General features: G+C 23.5%; 1 long non-coding RNA gene across 1 annotated transcript; it reads left to right on the top strand.

Moving 5' to 3' along the window:
* The first annotated feature begins 9,495 nt into the window (after window positions 1–9,495).
* Window positions 9,496–10,748, top strand: LOC131175427 (uncharacterized). Its single transcript, XR_009145620.1, has 2 exons — window positions 9,496–9,858; window positions 10,174–10,748. It is a non-coding gene; the product is annotated as an uncharacterized LOC131175427 (long non-coding RNA).
* The last annotated feature ends 11,775 nt before the right edge of the window (window positions 10,749–22,523 follow it).

Genomic DNA, 22,523 nt, shown 5'->3' with positions numbered 1-22,523 from the left:
GATTTTGTGTTATATTTTTAAGTTGAAAGACTGTAATATTACAACTAAATAAGTTCAGGGACAGTTGATGCGTCCCACATCGGTTCTGCAGGGAGGTCTTGGGTGTTATATATATGGGTTTGAAAACCTCCCCTTGTGAGCTAGCTTTTGAGGTGGAGTTAGGCAGGTTCATATCATTTGGTATCAGGGCCTCACTCTGTATGGGTCGGTGGGCCATGTACAAAGGTTCCTTGACGTTCTTCGAGAGAAGTCGGAGTGAACGAGTCATAACCCCAGTTGCTTCATGAGGACGTTCAGTCTAAAGGGGTCGAGAATGATCGTCCCACATCGGTTCTGCAAGAAGGTCTTGGGTGTTATATATATAAGTTTGCAAACCTTCACTTGTGAGCTATGTTTTGAGGTGGAGTTAGGCGATTCATATCAACGATTGTCAAAATTTATCCTCTAGGCATGTGGACTTCATAGCCTATGTTTTAGACGATTTTATTTTGGTTTTTTTTGTAATATTTTTATGTTTTTCTAGGGTTTTATGATATATTAGCAGCCACCCATAAATACCTTATGTTTCTAATGTTTTTGACAATTTTTTTATTATCAATTAAACATTGAGAGTGTTTTCTCCTTTAACATTCTTATTGAATTTTTCTTCTCGACAAGTCTGATTGGCTTTCAAGAATTAATTACTTTGATATTCTTGGTTCTCTACCACAGGTTGATATTGGGCTTTGAATCTTTTGTTTTCCTAATTGAATTATTTGCTTGGTTCTCTACCATAAGGTTGGTTTTGGATTAAATAATATCAAGTAGAAGAATCTGATTGTGAGAGTTTTGCAGAATTGGATCAATTATCTTGGGGGTTCCTTGGCAAGTCCATTGGGGTCTCATCAATAAATTTTCACCAATTGTGATAGTAATTTTTTAATTAATTGATGGTATACTAAATTAAAATACCTTATTTAATTCTTTTTATATATAAATTAATTATAATTTTTATGATTACTTTGTTTAAAATATGATAATTACTTTATTCACAAAAAAATTTTAAACATTATGAATTTTTTATATTTTATCATATAAATTTAAGTAAAGTGATATTTATCTTTTTTTTTAGTACTTTAAAAATATATAATAAATTAATGAAAAATAATATTACTCAATAATACATAAATATAATATTTTTTGTAATTAATATAATAAAATTTATTTTAAATTAATAATAATGAATTGAATTATTTAAATTAATAAAAACATATAACATTATTATTAATTAAACATAATATTTTATTATATTATTTTCAAAAAGGCTATATCTTTATATTTTTGCAAAGTGCTAAAACTATTTTTTCTATTAGCAAGATAAATTTTTTGTAAAAAAATTTTTTTTATAAAAATTATTATCGCTTTACATAAATTTATGATATAAAATATAAAAATTAAATTTTGGAATAAATATAAAATATGTTTATATCATCATTCCCAATCCCTTTAGACTGAACGTCTTCATGAAGCAATCGGAGTTATGACTCGTTCACCTTGACTTTTCTTGAAGAATGTCCGGGAACCTTTATACATGGCCCATCGACTCGTGCAGAGTGAGGTTCGGATACCAAATTATATGAACCTACCTAACTCTACCTCAAAAGCTAGCTCATAAGGGAAAGTTTGCAAACCCATAAATATAACACCCAAGACCTCCCCACAGAACCGATATGGGGCGCATCAGGAAAATAATTTTGTTGAAAAAAAATAATAAAAAGATGGATAATCAAAATATTAGTTTGGGGTGTGGTTATACTGTCCTTAAAATAATTCTGATATAAGTCACTATCTTTCAAAATTTAGTAGACTCTTTCTAATATTATAGGGAATCAGGAATTAGTAGAAATATAAATAATTTTTGATAATTGAGACTAATAATTTTTTAATAAAAAATAAAAATAAAATAAGTCGGATAAAGAATTTAAGAATAAAATATGAGAAGAAAATTTTTTCTAACTAGAAAATTAATAATCTTATCATAATTGAAAATAACTGAATAATTATAATAAAAAAAGAGAAATTTTAATGAAATTAAATTAATTAATTTTATATTTAGAGAATTAATAATTTTATCACAATTGAAAGCAATGGACTAATTATAATAAAAAATAAATTTGTAAAATATTTTTTCATAAAAATTGTTATCACTTTACAAAAATTTATTATATAAAATATAAAAATTTCATAGAAATTAAATTTTTAAATAAATAAATAAATATAAATATATATATATATATATATATATATATATATATATATATATATATATATATATATATATGTCATTATTTCTATTAATCTAATAAATTTTACAAAGATATAAACATAATTTTTATATAGTAAATTATTTTTCAATCAACTTTGCTTGTTGTTATAATCATATTTATCATTTCTCTTTGAAATTATATGACTATATCAAAATATAGTTGAGAAATGATTTCTGTATAAAAATATAATTATAGCACAAGTCACTATCTTTCAAGATTTAATGGACTCTTTCTAATGTTATAAGGTATCAGGAATCAAAAGAAATATAAATAATTTTTTTATAACTGAGACTAATAAATCTTGAAAAAAAATAATAAAAATAAAGAAAATCTTGAAAATAATTTAAGAAACAAAATATTAGAAAAAAAATTCTAATTAGAGAATTAATAATTTTATTATAATTGAAAGAAATTGAAAACTTAAAATAAAAATAGAAAAAAATTAATGAAAATAAATTAATTATATTTTATAATTAGAGAATTAATAATTTTATAATTAAAAGCAATCGAATAATTATAATAAAGAATGAAAAAATTGAATGAAATTAAATTAATTATTTTTTATAAATAAATTATCATTTGTAATCTTATATCGCAAGGCCTTCTCTTAGAATGTCACATGGCAAGTTTTTGAAAGATTTTAGCCTATACATTAATTATATGTAAATAGGTTTAATTGAACCTTAGATTTTCAAAAGTGTAAGGAACATTGTCTACCACTAGGCTACATCTCACATTTGTTATTTGTATGTGTATATGTGTATATATATAAGTATATAACTTGCATATTTTTAATATAAAAAATTATACTGTATATATATTTTTAAACTTGCAAATTTTATATTTTCAGCATTAAATAAAAAAATTATATATTTTTACATATTAATGATTTTTTTTAATATAATTTCAACATTGATAAATTAAAGTAAATTAATGAAATTTTATTGTTACTCTCGCCACACAGTCCCCCCCCCCCCCCCTCCCTCCCTCTCTCTCTCTCTCTCTCTCTCTCTCTCTCACACATGTATTACTTACACAATTAATTTCTTTATCTTAATATATAATTAATTTCTATATACATCCTCTTTCTCCTCTCCTATCGTTATATATCTATTTCATTACATACATTATTACTCTCTCCCTATGTAATCATCTCTCTCTCTATATTGCTTACCCTCTTATTATTATATATCTATCAGTATAATGCCCATGCTATGCATGGACAATTTATAATATTTATTTTTTTAATTTAATTTTTAATTATATTCTAAATAAAATACATTATTACTATTAAATTAATTTTCAATTAAAATTTTTCTCTTATTTAATTTAATTTGAATAAATTTTTATCTATTATAATAATAAATTATTAATTAATTTATAGTGTAATTAATTAAAATATCTATTTAATTCTTTTTATACACATATTAATAGTAATTTCCATGATTACTTTGATTAAAATGTAATAAAATTCTTTATTCTAAAATAATTTAAATTTCAAGAAATTTTTATATTTTATTGCATAATTTATGTAAATTGATTTTTTTAAGATTAGAGAAAATATATTAGATTAATGAAAAAATAGTATTATTTAAAAATTATATAAATATATTTTTTATTATTAATATAATAAAAATATATTAAATTACTACTAATGAATTGAATTATTTAATTTTAATAATAATGAAAATATATAACATTATTATTAACTAAAAATAACATTTTATTATATTATTTGTTAAAAATATTATATCTTTAAATTTTTATAAAGTGTAAATTTTTTTATTAATATGATATATTTTTAATAGAATAATTTTTTTTATAAAAATGGTTATCGTTTTGCATAAATTTATGATGTAAGATAAATATATTTCATTAAAATTAAAATTTTAAAATATCATCATTTTTATTAATATAATAAATGTCAAAAATACATACTATTGTTCAAAAGACAAATTCTATAATTTTAATATTGTAATTTTATTTTTTTAATCATTTTTACTTGTAGTTAAATCTTCGATGTAATCATATTTGTATTCTATTTTTAAAATTTTACTTCTATATAAAAATATAGTTAAGAGATAATTTATGCATAAAAATTTAGATATTTAATTAAAATTTGAAAATATTTCTGTTGAAAATTAATAATAATAAAATATGAATAATCAAAATATTAATAATAGTTACATTTGATGTATAATTATAATGAAATAAAATATTAAAAAGTTTAAAAAATATTAAATAAGAAATTTATAAAAAAAATTAGTAATTAAATAAATATTAATTAAATATATTTAAATAAATAAATTTTGAAAATGATAACTAATAACTTAAAAAAAAATAAAAAATAGAGTAAATAAAAAAATTTAAGAGCACTTAAGTAAAATGAAAATACATGGTGAAAAGAGAATGGTTAATATGTATCAAATGTCTCATATGACATATTACATATGGACAAATAAATAGAAATTATTTAAATAAAAGTTTAATTTTATAATTAGATATTTATTTAATTGAAAAACAGTAACAAAAGAATTTAGATTCAATTTTTATAACAGTAAAATGTTTCTCATTTATTTGGCCATTTCAATTCAATGGCTATAAGTTAGCCATAATAATAATAATAATAATAATAATAATAATAATAATAAACATTAATCAATATTAGGAAAGTGAAATAAAAAAAATATTAAAATTATTAACTTAAAAATTAATACATACTAATTATAAATAAGTCAAATCTCTATATTTTATTTTTATAACTTTTTATATAGACTATACTTTTTATCTCTCAATTTTTTTAACAAAAATTTCATACTAAAAATAATAAAAAATATAACAATATAATAAAAATATTTATTAAAGATATGAAATAATTTAAGGTTGATTAAATTATATGATAGTTGATTATGAGATTACAAATTAATGGTCAATTTTCTTTAAATTAATAGTCATCGCTGACTTTTATTATTATTATTATTATTATTATTATTATTGTTGTTGTTGCTGTTAAATTAATTTTTATTTTAAACTATTATTATTATTATTATTATTATTATTATTATTATTATTATTATTATTATTATTATTATTATTATTATTATTATTATTATAGAGGGTGATATGTAGTAAATAATATTTTTGCATAGATGAATTTATAAAAAAAATAATATAAATAATTTTTAAATATTGCATTTAATTACAAAAAGTTTTAATTTTTAAAAATCAAAATTTAAATAAAATAATAATTTAAATCATAAATATTAAAGTAGAATGGTAAATAATATTGATAATTAAAAGAGAAATAAAAAAGAACTAAATAATAATAATAATTATTATTATTATTATAAAAGAGTATAAAAAAGAGTTATTAATGGAAGATGACACATGGTAAGTTTTTCAAAAAAAAGTATTACATGGTATTTCCTTGAGAATACCAAGAAAAATTTAGCTTGTTTTACATAAATAATAATAAATAGATTAATTTAGATAACAAATATTTAGAATGCTAAATATAAATGCTTATCAAATTTAATATAAATATTATATTTTAAATTCAAACTCATCTGAAAGTCGGTTAAAAAATATTTAAGCTCTATTTTAATAAAGAGAAATTAAAAGTGAATGATAGATTACTTCAATCCCTATTATATTGAAAAACGATAACAAAAGAATTTAAATTTAATTTTTATGATAATAAAATGTTTCTCATTTATTTGGCCGTTTTAATTCAATGGCCATAATAATAATAATAATAATAATAATAATAATAATAATAATAATAATAATAATGAGCATTAATTAATCTTAAGAAAGCAAAATAAAAAGCATATTAAATTATTAACATAAAAATTAATACATACTAATTATAAATAAGTCAAATCTCTATATTTTATTTTTATAACTTTTTATATAGACTATACTTTTTATCTCTTAAAATTTTTAATAAAGATTTCACAATAAAAAAAATTAAAAATATAACAATATAATAAAAATACGTATTAAAGATATTAAATAATTTAAGGTTGATTAAATAATATGCTAGTTGATTATGAGATCACAAATTAATTGTCAATTTTTTTTAAATTAATGGTCATCATTGACCTTCTATTATTATTATTATTGTTGTTGTTGTTATTGTTATTAAATTATTTTTTATTTTAAACTATTATTATTATTATTATTATTATTATTATTATTATTATTATTATTATTATTATTATTATTATGGTGGTGACATGTAGTAAATAATATTTTTACATAAATGAAATTATTAAAAAAATAATATAAATAACTTTTAAATGTTGTATTTAATTACAAAAAGTTTTAATTTTTAAAAATTAAATTTTAAAGAAAATAATAATTTAAATTATAAATGTTAAGGTCGAATTATAAATAATATTGATAACTAAAAGAGATATAAAAAATAAATAATTATCACTGTAAAAGAGTATAAAAGATAGTTATTAATGAAAGGTAATACGTAGCAAATTTTTCAACAAAAGTGTCACATGATATTACCTTGAGAATATATATATATATATATATATATATATATATATATATATATGTATTATTATTTTCTCTATACGCTACATTTAAAACCTCTCATAACTATCTAAATCCTTTAAAACTCTCTCTCTCTCTCTCTCTTTCAAAATGTATAATTACTTTTTATGTGTATCTATTCCACTTATTGTTAGATATCAATTTCGTTCCATATATTATTATTCTCTCCATATGCTACATTTAAAATTCTCTCATAATTATCTCAACCTTTTCGATAACATGTTAAATTATAATATAATTTTTCTTATTAATTTTTATTTAATTAAAAGTAATTTAAAATTCAAATTTTTAAATAATTAAGATAAATTAAACCATATTAATGTAAAAAATAATTTAGAAACTTTTTATATTATAACCTAAGTTTTATAAGTTTTGATATTGTGACTTAATTTTTTTTTTTACTAAATTTATTATGATTATCTTTACTCTATTGTGATTTAGAAAGTTTTTCTATATTATAATATAAATGTATGAAAGAGAGGAAATATTAGCTTTGACCAAATTGCTATCATTTTTGAAATTAATTATAATTTTATTATTTAAATTAATTTTAAGGTTTGCATAAATTTAAATTCTTAATTTATGGTTAATATAAATTCAAATTTTTAGTCCTATTTATACTTAACTTCAATTAAATATAAAATTTTTCAAGAAGTAATCAACTAAAATAAGAAAATAATAAATAAAAAAAATAATTTGATCATATTACAATATTAAATAAAATACTTTATTAGTATCTGATTTTTCAAATTTATACTTACAATTAGTTATTTATTATACATATTTTATTAGTTGCATATTATTTTTTAAGTTAATTTTCATCTAAGAATTTTTTTAATTGCAATGAAATAATATATTAATATTTATAAAATTATGAATATTAACTAAAATAAAATATTTAATGACTATAATTTATAAAAAAAGAAAATAAAAATAATATAAATCAATCAAAGATTATTATTAATTCTAAAATTTGTTGCATGAACAACTTAAAAAGAATTTTATTTAATTTTAATTAAAGATAAATACTAACAAAATATTTAAAAATAATTAAATTTAAACCTAATTAATTTATTTCTATTTATATTTATATAATTACAAGTATAATTTCTTAAAAATTATTATTATAGAGCTAGCATTATATAACTTATAAAATATTATTTTTTACATTAATAATAAATAAAGGAGTAATAGTAATAATATATTATTTAATTAGATTTATATTTATATTATTACGTTATTAATATTTTTCTATTTTTATTCTTTTCTGCATTGAAAATGGTGGTGTTTATAGTTCTTACTCTTTTGAATGAAAAAAGGGAATTGAAATAAAGAGAGATATTGTAAGAACTAAACTGTATTGAACTAAATTTATCTTATTGTATTGATATAGTTTTAATTTTCTTTTAATAACTGAATCAAGAATTATATTTTATCCAATCATAGTGAATACCAAAAAGAAATTTAATTAAAGCTGAAATAAATTTTATAAAAATATTTTTTTATTACTATTTCAGAAATATAATATAATTTTAATACAATTAAAATTTAAACACGTAATACATATGATATATTTATAATAACAGAAATTAATTTCAAAAATTATTCTATTTTCTAATTTTAAAAATAATTTTTTTTACATTAATCTAGATATACAATTTCATTTTATAAGTATGTATTATTTTAAATTATGAAAAATTAAAATAAAATATACACAAATCAAACTTTTAAAAAAAAAATTGAATAAATTAAATAAAATGAGCTTTACATTTATTATTAATTTATTTTAAATATTTTCACCTATTTATATTTTTAAAAGTTATTATTATATTTTTTTATTATATTACATTTAAGTTTAAAATTAAGTTAATATTACATATTAATAATATAACACAACTTTCATAAAAATATGATCGAATAAAAAATAATTTTAAAATTGATAAATATTTATATTTATATAATTAATTGAAATGACATTAAAGTTAATATTTATAATTTAAATAATTAAATATAATATGTATAATACTATGATAATATTATATAATATATAAAAAATTAATAAAAAATTATATAAAAAAATTAATTCATGTGTTTTTATAACAAGTATAATAACAATATATATATTTCAATAAAGTAACAATAACATGTAGCTAAATTATTTATACTAAATATATTATATGCATGAAAATTTAATTAATACTTATATAATATATAATTGTTAAAGAAAAATAAAATTATCATATTTAAAAAAATTTTATTTTAAAATTTTTTTAAATATGTGAACAAAATTTTTAAAGATAAATAACTAATATATACGAAAACTTTTTAAATATCTATATATTATTGCATTAATTAAATTTTAATATTAATTACTAAAATTTTAATATTTTTCATTTAAATATTTAAATTAATATTTAAATCTTATATACATAAATATAAATATAACGCTCATACTTTAAATACTAACAAAATTTAAGTATATAAACCATCTTGTTAATAAAACATAATTTTAAAAACTATTAACAAAGATTAATTTATTAACAAAATTTAAATTTGAGAACGAATATTTACTGACAATAAAATAGATTTTTTTTTTCTAAAAAAAAGATTGACAGGTAGATTTTAACCATCGCTGCTTTAGAACCTCATCAGCAGCCCCCTCCCCCCCTCGCTTTTAACTATCTCTGGTGGGAAAAGAAAGCAAAAGAAGGGGTGGGGAGAGATTTTCGATCAAATTCTCAGATCTCTCTCTGTACGAGTTCAAGACCTTTAATCGCTTTATCAAATAACCAAAATGGGCCAGAAATCGTTGATCTACTCATTCGTTTCCTGTGGAAACGTGATTCTTGCTGAGTACACAGAATTCAGTGGCAATTTCAATTCCATAGCGTTTCAGTGCCTCCAGTAGCCCCTGCGACCAACAATAAGTTCACTTACAACTGCGATGCCCACTCCTTCAATTACCTCGTTGACAATGGCTACAGTGAGTCTTTTAAAATTATTATTTTATGTTTGTTTCCCGAGAAATTAAAGAATCGAATGAAGTGTAATTTTTGTCAATTAATTTTAAGAAACATAATTAAAATTTATTTAAAATAAATTCTATGTTTGTGATGGATTTGAATGAAAGATTATGTCAAAATGCCACAAGAAATCCCCACCCACTGTTTTCGTTGTCTTAAATCCAAAACCTGTTTTCTTTCTTTCCTCGCGTTTCCTATGAAACCCTCTCCTCTTTCTTCTTCCATAATTTTATTTCTTTCTATGATAAATACTTTCTCTGCGCTCTCTGCACTAGTTTATCTCTCGTTCTCTGGTCATCTCTCGTTCTCGGTCCATTAGCCATGGGACGTGGTAGAAAGCGGCAGCTACCAGAGTTAACCCTCGATATATCGACGGAACTGCCAGAAACCGACGGCAATTCCCCGGAGTGTTGTGGATCCAAGGCGGGACATGGAGGCGGCGATGTTTTGCCACAGGGAAAGGAGCAGTCTGCGGAAAATAAGAGCACTACAGTGTAGTGAAGAACACTACAGTGGACCTATTGAACAGAGAGGTGAAAAAGTGGAAAAAGTTGAAGACGAAAGCCCAGCGAATGGTCAGACATGAAAGAGAAAGGTCAAGCTCGCCGCTCTTGGTTAGTGACCTTGGTGCTTTTATTATTTGGAAATTCTGAGAATAAGGTGTTTGGTGATTTTATTATTTGTAATTCTGAGATTGAGGTGTCTGGTGCTTTTACTATAAATTTTAAATAAGACTATGAAGTTGTGATTTGGAGATTTTAGATCTCTTTAAAATGAGTTTACTGTAAATTTTTTTTAATGGTTTTAAGGTGTTTGGAGATTTTTTTTAATGAAGTTGTGATTTGGTGCTTTTCTAATGGGTCTAATTTGTGCACCATGATGCATTTTATAGGGTAAATTTTAATAACTATTCTTGAACTTATATGGTTGTATTTCTGATTCTTAAATTTTTAAACGTAACATAAAACTTCATAAACTTTTAAATTTTGCACAGTAAAATCCCTCTAACTTTTAATTACTAATTTTTTAGTTGAAAACTGATGTGAACAACTCCCACATGATTCTTAGTTAAGATTTCTCTCTCATTTTTTATTCAAATTGTAAAATTATTCTCTCTGCACCTAAAAAATCATTATGTTTACAATGAGAAAAAGGATTCAATTTACACATAACTTGAGAGAGAAAAGAGAAATATTGATTAAGCTCCTTCATTGTTGGTCGTCTGGCGAAAAATCGATAATTAGAGGTTAAAGGGATTTTACTGTGTAAAATTTGAAAATTGAAAGGGTTTTATGTTACATTTTTAAGTTGAAGGTCTATAATGTTATACTAGATAAGTTCAGGGACGATTGTCAAAATTTATCCTACTTTTATATCCCAAAAGTCCCAACAGCCATTCTTAAAACCAATTACAAGGGCTTTGCTCTCTTTCCATGCTTATATGTCTCTGCTTTTTTTTTTTCATTTCAGTTTGTGCAATGCTTGAACTAAGACACTTTTAATGTGAAATTAAATATAACAAAGCAATATCATAGAATTGCTTGTAAATAGCCGTCTTACTATAGTATAGTCATGGTCAATATAGTATTGTGGTATAGTCATGGTACCTTCTGTTTTATCATGTTATAACTGGAGAATATACTTGACAGCTTGGTGTAAACAATTCTATGGCTTTGCCTTTTGGATAAGAAATGATACTTTTGTTTAATCCATTAAAGGCATTGTTATATTGGCTATGTGATGCAAACCTCAAGAACGATGTCTTAAAACCCACGAATAGGTTTGTTTTATAATCCCAAGAAAGCCAAAATCAAGTTCAAACGCTAAGAGAAATTTTAACCTATCAATTATAGAAAATTGAAAACCAAGATAATTCAAAGGTAAGATTAAGAATTCTTGATCCAAAGTTTATTATCAAATAAGAACCAAGAACATCAGGATTGTTAAATCCTACAATATTAATCACTTAGATAATTTAGTTTAGTTCAAAAAAGAACTTAGAAAAAATCCTATCTTTTATTAATTTTATCAAAAGTAATGTTCAACTGAAAAAGTATTAAGTTAGTCTTGTTGATATGAATCTGCCTAACTCTACCTCAAAAGCTAACTCACAAGGGGAGGTTTGAAAACTCAGATATATATCACTCAAAATCTCCTTACAGAATTGATGTGGGACGTATCACCTATATATGCGACTGAAACCCTAAATCTCCAAACTAAAAAAAAAAAAAAAGAAAAACCTTAAAAACTAATAAAAAAGCTGGAGTGGGTTGCACTCATACCTAAGGCCAAAAACACTTAAATAACGCCAAAAGCACATAAATTTAATCAAAAAAAATTAAATAAAAAATTCAGACCTATCCTAGATAAAAAAAAAAAACTGAAAATTAAAGCAGCTAAAATGCCAAGAAAACCTACAATAATAGAATTAAGACAAGAAATTAATTTGGTAAAGACTGAATTACATCACTTAAAAGAAAGGGTAGTCTTACTTGAAGTAAAAAATGATTCTCCGCTAATAGCTGAGTGAGAAGAAGAGGAAGAAGACAAGGTTGAAGATAATACTAATAGTATTAATAGCTTTCAGTATGTTAATCGGATAGATCGAGTTATCCCTCACAAATGGCATACTAGAATTACCATAGTAGTTCAAAAGGAGTACTTATTTAGTACCATAGCCTTAATAGATTCAGGCGCTAATTTGTGCTGTATAAATGAAGGATTAGTTCCCTCAAAGTATTTCTCTAAAACTATAGAGGAGTTACATACAGCAGACAGTAACAAGATGAGTGTTAGGTAACACGTGATAAGTTTTTTAAGAAAAATGCCATATGTCATTTACTGGAAAATATCTCTTTGCTTCATATATATATATAGATTAACAAAATTCCTATTCTATGCATGGATTAATTTGCAGTTTTAATTTTTAATTATTATTTAAATAATAACAAATTATTATTATTAAATTAATTTTTACTCAAATTTCTTTCTTATTTAATTTAATTTAATAAATTTTCATTAGTATTTTTTAATTAATTAATGATATACTTAATTAAAATACCTCATTTAATTCTTTTTTATATAAATTAATCATAATTTTTATGATTACTTTATTTAAAATATAATAATTACTTTATTCAAAAAATAATTTAAATATTATGAAATTTTTATTTACATCTTTCTCTCTTTCTGTTTCTATTATACTTCTCCCTCCCTTTATTCTACATCTCTCTCTCCCTCTCTCTCTCTCTCTCTCTCTCTCTCTCTTTCCCTCTCTATTGTACATCTCTCTCTCTCTCTCTCTCTCTCTCTCTCTCTCTCTCTCTCTCTCTCTATTGTACATTTCTCTCTCTCTCCGCCTCTGTCTATTATACATCTCTCTCTCTCTCTTTCTGTGTGTAATAACCTATATTTTTAAAATATAAATTTTATATTTTTATATAGTATCTAAATATTATTTTAATATTATCTAACTAACTTATAATTTTTGTAAAACTTTCATTTATATATTTTTTTAATGTTATTTCTAAACATATTTTATAAAATTATTTAATAATCCAATTTCAATTGAAATTATTAGTTTTAAGTATTAATATCAAATCAATTAACAAACTATATTATTGCATTATTGTTAACCTTGGTCTTAAGATTTGATTCATTTTTATTAATTTGATTATTATTATTATTATTATTATTATTATTATTATTATTATAATTATTTATTTTCTTTATTATTTAATTATACACATATTTGTATTTTGGAACCCAATTGAAAAGAATTTTGGACTTATTTGAATACAACCAAAAAGTTCAAGGACTGAAAGTGTAATTAAAAGTAAAAACAAAAAACAAATTTTAAAATTGTGCAACAGACCCCCCGAGTCTCCCTCTTCCTCACTTTCCTCCCTCCCCTCACCCATCTCATCTTCTCAGAAGCGAGGAGGCGGCCGACACTGCACCATCGGATGATGGTGGCATGATGCAAGTGGCAATGGCGACTTGCCAGTGAGCAAATGAAGAGAGAGAGGAGAGAGAGAACTGAATCTTTAAGGCTATTTTCTGGCCATTCCGGCCATCCTTCGGCCACACCATCGGTCCAGATTGATACCCCTCGCTCCATGGAAACATTCCCGACCAGTGGCAGCTCCCATGGTCTCTGGATTCACACAAAATGAGGAGAGAGAAAATGGGTCTTTTTCAAGCTTTCCTATCAGATTTTTAACAATCCAATCATCAACTGTCGAATTGACAATCCGAGACCACGGATGGACTTAGTGCATCGAGACCTTCGAGATGGACTAACCCAGCTCTGATTGGACACCATTTGAAAAAGGCGATCATCGGACAATCTAGATCGCTTAATGAGATTTTTGACTCTTTTCAATGTCCGTAAATTAAATATAATTATATGATAATTATTAATAATTTTTTAGCTTTGTTTAGGTGTGATCAAATCAGCGATAGCTCACTGCTTTTCGGGATCGAGTTTTGATCGATCTAGGTGTTTTGTTATTGTCTCGAGAAAGAGGTCGTGTTTACAATCATTCCTAGTGTTTTGAGGCGTCTGAGCGTGCTCCAGGTAGCAGAATTTGCAAAGGTAGTCTCAAACTTAAGTTGTATAGTTTTTACCTTGGCTAAGCTAGCTGATAAATCTGTAAAATACTCCTAGCTTAGAAAATTTTAGTAAAATGACTTTAATTAATATAAGGATGATGTGGAGGACCTTCAGAAATATTTTTATAATTTTTAAAGTGCTAAAAATAAATATTTAGAATTTACAAGAGTTAGGGAAAAGAGATAGAGTTTGGAGGATTGGACCTGGATTAGGATCCTTGTAGGCCACTGGATGGACATTATAATTGTTGTTGTCGACTGAGGCCTGTTTATTCTTTGTCATTGCATTTTTCTTGTGAGAGAGTTAGGTCCAATCATAAAGAAGACTCAAAATTTCAGCAAGACCTTAGAAAATTATTCTTATTTCTTTGATTAAATTAATTAATTAATTCTATCAGTAAATTTGATAGAGGTCAATGTATTTGTCTAGGTAATCGGTGTGGACCAACCTTTTTTCTCCTTTCAGCTAGACTGGCTGTAATTAAATCAACCAGTCTATGAGTTGAATATTGATTATTTTTGTAATTTCAATAATATATATATATATATATATATATATATATATATATATCTGGCATGCTCATGCATTCTATATATAATTAATTATGCACATAAATAGTTAATATATTATCAGAATTTTGATTGCTACATATTTAATTATTATTATTTATTTATGATTACCACCCTGAAAATTATTTAAAGCTCTGTGTGTGTGCTGGCATGAATATGGTGTGGATATGGGTATGGGTAGGATTGGTAGTCACGGCTAGAGATTGACTCACTGGGACTCGATCCTTATTTATGGATAAGTTGGGGGGAGTACGGCTTTGAGTTAATCTTGCTGACTCACGCACTTGGATTAATAAGTGAAAGTCCGGTTTGAGTTGATTTCATTGGTAGGTATTCGATTAAGAGGGCTTTATAAGGGATCAGCTTCCATATATATGTTGATGTGATACATTGGATGTGTGAGTAGCTCCAAATTAACTTTTTGTGGGAATATTGGATGAATTATTTATTTTATGTGTTGGATGTGCATTTCATGGTAGGACTGCACTAGTTATAAATAGTTATAGAAATTGCATCTATAATCAATATCTAAACTCTCTAAGTCGAACGCTCATTCTTGTTCAAATATTTTTCTCAGGTTATAGGAGGAGTGACTTTATTTCTTTAAGTCTAACCTGCATTTTTCTTCGCAGGTTGTGCTTATTAGGTAATAGTTTATTATGTCTATTTATTTATTTGTTTGTTTGTTTGTTTAATAACTAGAGCTTCGCTGTAACATTGGTTTATGTATATGTTGTGTTACTTAATGAAAAATTTATGATATTAAATAGTTTGTACATGTTGAGTATCAGGGTTGAGCTGGGCTCCCCTTGTTTTGGCTTCCTGATAGAAATTGGGTTAAGTTGTCCCAAACAAATTTATAATACTTTATTTTATTTTATTTGCATGTTAAGCCTTAATTTTGGTTTTGATTATTGGTTTGAGAACATAGAGACTTACTATTGGCCTCGGGGGCTTTATCTTGATCAAGTCCTAGTCTGGTCGACTTAGAAATAAGGTCATGACACACTCTCTCTCTCTCTCTCTCTCTCTCTCTCTCTCTCTCTCTCTCTCTCTCTCTCTCTATTATCTCCCTCTCTCTCTATATTACACATCGCTCTTTCTCTATCTCTCTTTCTCTCTCTCTCTCTCTCTCTCTCTCTCTCTCTCTCTCTCTCTCTCTCTCTCTCTCTCTCTTTTCTCTCTCTTTCTCTCTCTATTGTACATCTCTCTTTCTCCCCGCGCTCTCTCTCCCTCCCCCGTCTCGCGCTTTCTCTCTCTCTATCTAAATATATTATACATCTCTATCTCTCTCTCTATTATACATCTTTCTTAATTGGCCTAATATTCAAAAAATCTAAAACTTTACATGTTTTGCAATTATAGCTAAAACCTTTTTTTGTCAATTTTGTCCTAATCTAAAAGTTTTGTATTTATTATGGCCAAGTCAAATATTATTTTTTTCAATATGTTATTGCTGACATGGCGGGTGATGTGGTGGGAATTTTATTTTCTTGCTGACATGGCAAAAATATTTTTATTATATAAATTGTTGCTGATGTGGCATAACTTTAATAATTAAAAAAATCCAACACTTTTTGACTTTTGTCAATTATAGCCAATTCTATAAGTTTATTTCATTTACAACCAATTAACTAATTTTGATGCAACTTGGTCAAAATTTAATATTTTATTACCTAATAAAATTATAAAAATGAATATTTATATTACTTAATACAATAAAAAAATAATTTTCCCCTCTCTCTCCCCACATGTTTTTTTATTTATTTAAAAATTAAAAATCCATGCAAAAATGTCAATAATAACAATATTCTTCATTTTGGCAAATAATAATAATAATAATAATAATAATAATAATAATAATAATAAACATGTGGTTGAATGTCTATATATTATTGAATGATAGTGAATGGGAGGAGAGAGAGAGATAGATATAGAGATACTATTTAAAGGGAGAAAGGTGGGTAGTGGGTGCACACGTACATATTATTGGATAACAATTGGTAGGAGGAGAGACAGATGGGTAGAAGGATATTTTCAATTTTAAATAAATAAGAATTTATCTATTTTCATAAATAAGTTCTATATATATCACAAAGAGAGAGAGAGATAGAGAGAGAGAGAGATATATAAGGGAATATTATTTTTTTGTTATACTAAATGATATAAATATTTATTTTTGACAATTGAATTAAGAAAAAAAAATATTAATTTTCATCAAATTAAATAAAAATTAGTCAATTGGCTATAAATGATACAAACTTATAAGATTGGCTATAATTAACAAAAGTCGAAAAGTTTTAGATTTTTTAATTATTAAAGTTATGCTACGTCAGCAGCAATATATAAAATAATAATATTTTGCCACACCAGCCACCATGTCAGTAAGAACATAAATGTTTTTGTCACGTCACCTGCCATGTCAGCAACAGCATATTAAAAAAATGATATTTTTTGGCCGCGTCAGTACCCCCAATTTTTCAATTTTGATCGGGTCATAATAAATACTAAACTTTCAAATTAGGTCAAAATTAACCAAAAAAAAGTTTTTGCTATAATTGCAAAAACACGTGAAGTTTTGGATTTTTTTTATAACATTTGGCCTATAATTTAGTCAACCTTAAATTATTTTATATTTTTAATAAATATTTTTACTATATTGTTATATTTTTAATTATTTTTATTCTAAAATCTTTGTTAAAAAATTTGAAAGACAAAAAGTATAATCTACATAAAAAGTTATAAAAACAAAATATAGAAATTTGACTTATTTATAATTAGTATGTATTGATTTTTATTTTAATAATTTGATATTCTTTTTGTTTTAGTTTCTTTTATATATATATATATAGTATTCCCAAAAGAAAATGGATATATTAATTTAATAATTTTAAAACTGATATTCTAAAATATTTTTATAATGGCCCATATTGGTCAAGTTGAATAGCCCATATTTTGTTAGGTCAATAAACTTCAAATTATTAGAATATAGCCTCACAAAATTATCTCTTTTAAGAATATAACAACTTAGTTGGGCGATTAAGATATTCTTTTTTAGTCTAGTAAAAGGTCTTATTCTAATTATATGCACCTAGGTCCACTAATATTCCATTATGTTGATTTTAAAATAATTGATAATATTTAATAATTTAAAAGTTTTTTTTTATTTGTCCAATTAAACAATAAAATTAATGAGCTCATATTCCACTAATTTTTTTCAATATTCTAAATTAATATAAAATAGACATTAATTAATGGCCCACATTAATGTTGGCCAACAATGTACTAAGGTCTATTTTAATGGTGATATCATTATAATTAATTTTTTTAATTTAGAGTATTGATATTATCTAAATGTCTGTTATTGGCCCAATAAAAAATATATTCATATTTAAATTACTAATTAACAAGTTGTAAAGTTCAAAATTTAATGATTATACTTACATTTAAAGTATTTTTTAGTAATAAAAAAAATTAAATTGTGAATAATTTAAAATTTTTTTTATTAATCCAATAAATAGAAATGTTTAACAACTCATGCATATTCTAATGAAAAAAGTCAATAATATGTAATAATAACAATTAATCTTTCAAAAATTATCACATCAAATTCACCTTAGATTTGATGGGAAAAATTACTTGGCCAGAAATGACGATTAAAATATCCTAATTTTTCAAAAATTTTAATTATTATATGAGTATTAAATATTTTTCCCTATATTTTTAAAATTAGTAACAAACCAAGCTATTTATTTCTCATCTTTAATTATTAACATTTATCTAATTAATTTTGTTCAAAATTTTTGCTTAATTAATTTTATTTAAATAAATTTTCTTTTGTTTTAATTGTAACTTTCAAATTAATTTATGGAAAATTATTTAAAAATATTTTTTAATTCTTTTTACAGATAAATGATGGAGATCATGGAGCCAATGCCACTGGACTATTCAAAGGACCAACCACAAGGGCAAGGGCCAGGGCACTACAAAGGCTAGTTCAAACTTATTGTAGCAAAGAACTTGAAAATAGAGAGCTCAACATGATAAGGGAACTCAAATGGTGATTCTTGCTCAAGTATTTAAGGATGAAGGTCACCAAGTGTCATGCTAAACAAACCCACCTTTTCGAGCGCTGAAAGTGCCAAAATTCGTCAATTTCTTCAAGAGGCCTAAGCTTTCACGGTTTTGGCTTGCAAGGGAAGCCGACCACGGCATGGGTGTATTTTCATAGAAGAAAGCATCGAAAATTTGGGTCAGAGGAGGCAACATGCCGGGCGTGTGATGAGGGAAGAAAACATGGCGTAGGATGTATTTTGCTAAACCACAATTTTGCTTATTTTGCCAAGGGTTACACACCCTGTGCATGTAAATAAGTGAGGCACATGCTCTGGGCATGCGGACTTTGTAGCCTACATTTTAGACGATTTTATTTTGGTTTTTTTGTAATTATTTTGATGTTTTTATAGGGTTTTATGATGTATTAGCAGCCACCTATAAATACCTTATGTTGCTAATGTTTTTGACAGCTTTTTGATTATCAATTAAACATTGAGAGAGTTTTCTCCTCTATCGTTCTTTATTGAATTTTTCTTCTTGACAAGTGTGATTGGCTTTCAAGGATTAATTACTTTGATATTCTTGGTTCTCTACCATAGGTTGGTGTTGGGTCTTGAATTCTTTATTTTCCTAATTGAATTATTTGCTTAGTTCTCTACCATAAGTTTGGTTTTGGGTTAAGTAATATCAAGCAGAAAAATCTGATTGTGAGAGTTCTGCAGAATTGGATCAAATATCTTGAGGGTTCCTTGGCAAGTCAATTGGGGTCTCATCAATAAATTTTCACCAATTGTGATGGTAAGTTTTTAATTAATTGATGATATATTTAATTAAAATATAAATTTATGTAAAGTGATATTTATTTTTTTTAGTACTTTACAAAAAATATATTAAATTAATGAAAAACAATATTACTCAAATAATATATAAATATAATATTTTTGTAATTAATATAATAAAAATTATTTTAAATTAATAATAATGAATTGAATTATTTAAATTTAATAATAATAAAAATGTATAACATTATTATTAATTAAAAATAATATTTTATTATATTATTTTCAAAAATGCTACATCTTTATATTTTTATATTTTTGCAAAATGTTAAAACTATTTTTTCTATTAGTATTATATATTTTTTGTAAAAAATTTTTTTTCATAAAAATTATTATCGCTTCATATAAATTTATGATATAAAATATAAAAATTTCATAAAAATTAAATTTTTAAATAAATATAAAAGATATGTATATAATCATTCCTGACCCTTTAGACCAACGTCCCCATAAAGTAACAGGATCATGACATGTTCACCGAGCCTCTCTCAAAGAACGTCAGGAAACCTTTGTACATGGCCTATCTATGCGTGCAAGTGAGGCTCTGATGCTAAATGATATGAATCTGCCTAACTCCACCTCAAAAGCTAGCTCGTAGGGGGAGGTTTGCAAACCCATAGATATAACCTCCAAGACCTCCTTATAGAACCGATGTGGGACGCATCAAGAAAATAATTTTGTTGAAAAAAAATAATAAAAAGATGGATAATTAAAATATTAGTTTGGGGTGTAGTTACACTGTCCTTAAAATAATTCTAATACAAGTCGCTATCTTTTAAAATGTAATGGACTCCTTCTAATACTATAGAAAATCAGGAATTAGTAGAAATATAAATAATTTTTTATAATTGAGACTAATAAATTTTGAATAAAAAATAATAATAAAATAAGTCAGATAAAGAATTGAACAATAAAATATGAGAAGTAAAAAAAATTTCTAACTAGAAAATTAATAATTTTATTATAATTGAAAATAATTGAATAATTATACCAAAAAAAGAGAAAATTTAATGAAATTAAATTAATTAATTTTATAATTAGAGAATTAATAATTTTATCACAATTGAAAGCAATGGACTAATTATAATAAAAAATAGATTTGTAAAATATTTTTCATAAAAATTATTATCAATTTACATAAATTTATGATATAAAATATAAAAAATAAAAATTTCATAAAAATTAAATTTTTAAATAAATATACAATTTACGTATATCATCATTTCTATAAATTAATTTATTAAATTTTGTAAAGATATACCTATAATTTTGATATCATAACTTGTTTTTTTCAATCAACTTTACTTGTAGTTATAATCATATTTATTATTTATCTTTGAAATTCTACAACTATATAAAAATATAGTTGAGAAATGATTTCTGCATACAAATATAATTATTAATTAAAATAGGAAAATAATTTTATTGAATAAATTAATAAAATGATGAATAATCAAAATATTAGTCTAGAGTGTAGTTACACTATCCTTAAACTAATTCTGACACAAATCACTATCCTTTAGGATTCAATAGGCTATTTTAGAGTATCAGGAATCAATAAAAATATGAATAATTTTTTAATCATTGAGACTAATAAATCTTGAATAAAAACAATAAAAATAAAGCAAATCAGAGAAAGAATTTAAGAACAAAATATGAAAAAAAAATTCTAATTATAGAATCAATAATTTTATCATAATTGAAAGCAATTGAGTACTTAAATAAAAATAGAGAAAAATTAATGAAATTAAATTACTTATATTTTATAATTAAAGAATTAATAATTTTATTATAATTGAAAGCAACTGAATAATTATAATAAAGAATAAAAAAATTTAATGAAATTAAATTAATTAAATTTTATAAATAAATTACCACTTGTAATCTTATAATGTCACATGGCAAGTTTTTGGAAGATTTTAGCCTGTACATTAATTATATGCAAACAGATTTAATTGAACCTTAGATTTCTAAAAGTGTAAGAAATATTGTCTACCACTAGGCTACATCTCACATTTGTTATTTGTATGTGTGTATGTATATATATAAGTATATAATCTGCATATTTTTTATATGAAAAATCATACTGTATATATATTTTTTAAACTTGCAAATTTTATATTTTTAGTGTTAAATAAAAAAATTATATATTTTTACATATTAATGATATTTTTTAATATAATTTCAACATTGATAAATTGAAGTAAATGAATAAAATTTTATTATTACTCTCTTCAACATATTTTATTTTTTATCAAGTGATAAAAATTTAAAATCTTACATTTTTATGACTTAATACTTATAAAATTAACACAAATTTATATTCTGTGTTATAGAAAGATATTGTCCCAATCTGTGGCTTGCCACGAGTAATCGTGCTTGTTATATATCTATTTCATTCTATGTATTTTTATTCTCTCTATATGCTACATTTAAAACCCTCTCATCACTATCTAAATCCTTTAAAAATGTCTCTCTCTCAAAATGTATAACTACTTTTTATATGTAACCACCCCTAATTATTAGATATCAATTTCATTCCATAT

Source organism: Hevea brasiliensis, chromosome 17 (assembly GCF_030052815.1).
Source record: "Hevea brasiliensis isolate MT/VB/25A 57/8 chromosome 17, ASM3005281v1, whole genome shotgun sequence".
In the NCBI taxonomy this organism is placed as follows: domain Eukaryota; kingdom Viridiplantae; phylum Streptophyta; class Magnoliopsida; order Malpighiales; family Euphorbiaceae; genus Hevea; species Hevea brasiliensis.
Note: the sequence above shows the minus strand (reverse complement) of the source record. Positions and strands in the feature narration are given on the sequence as shown.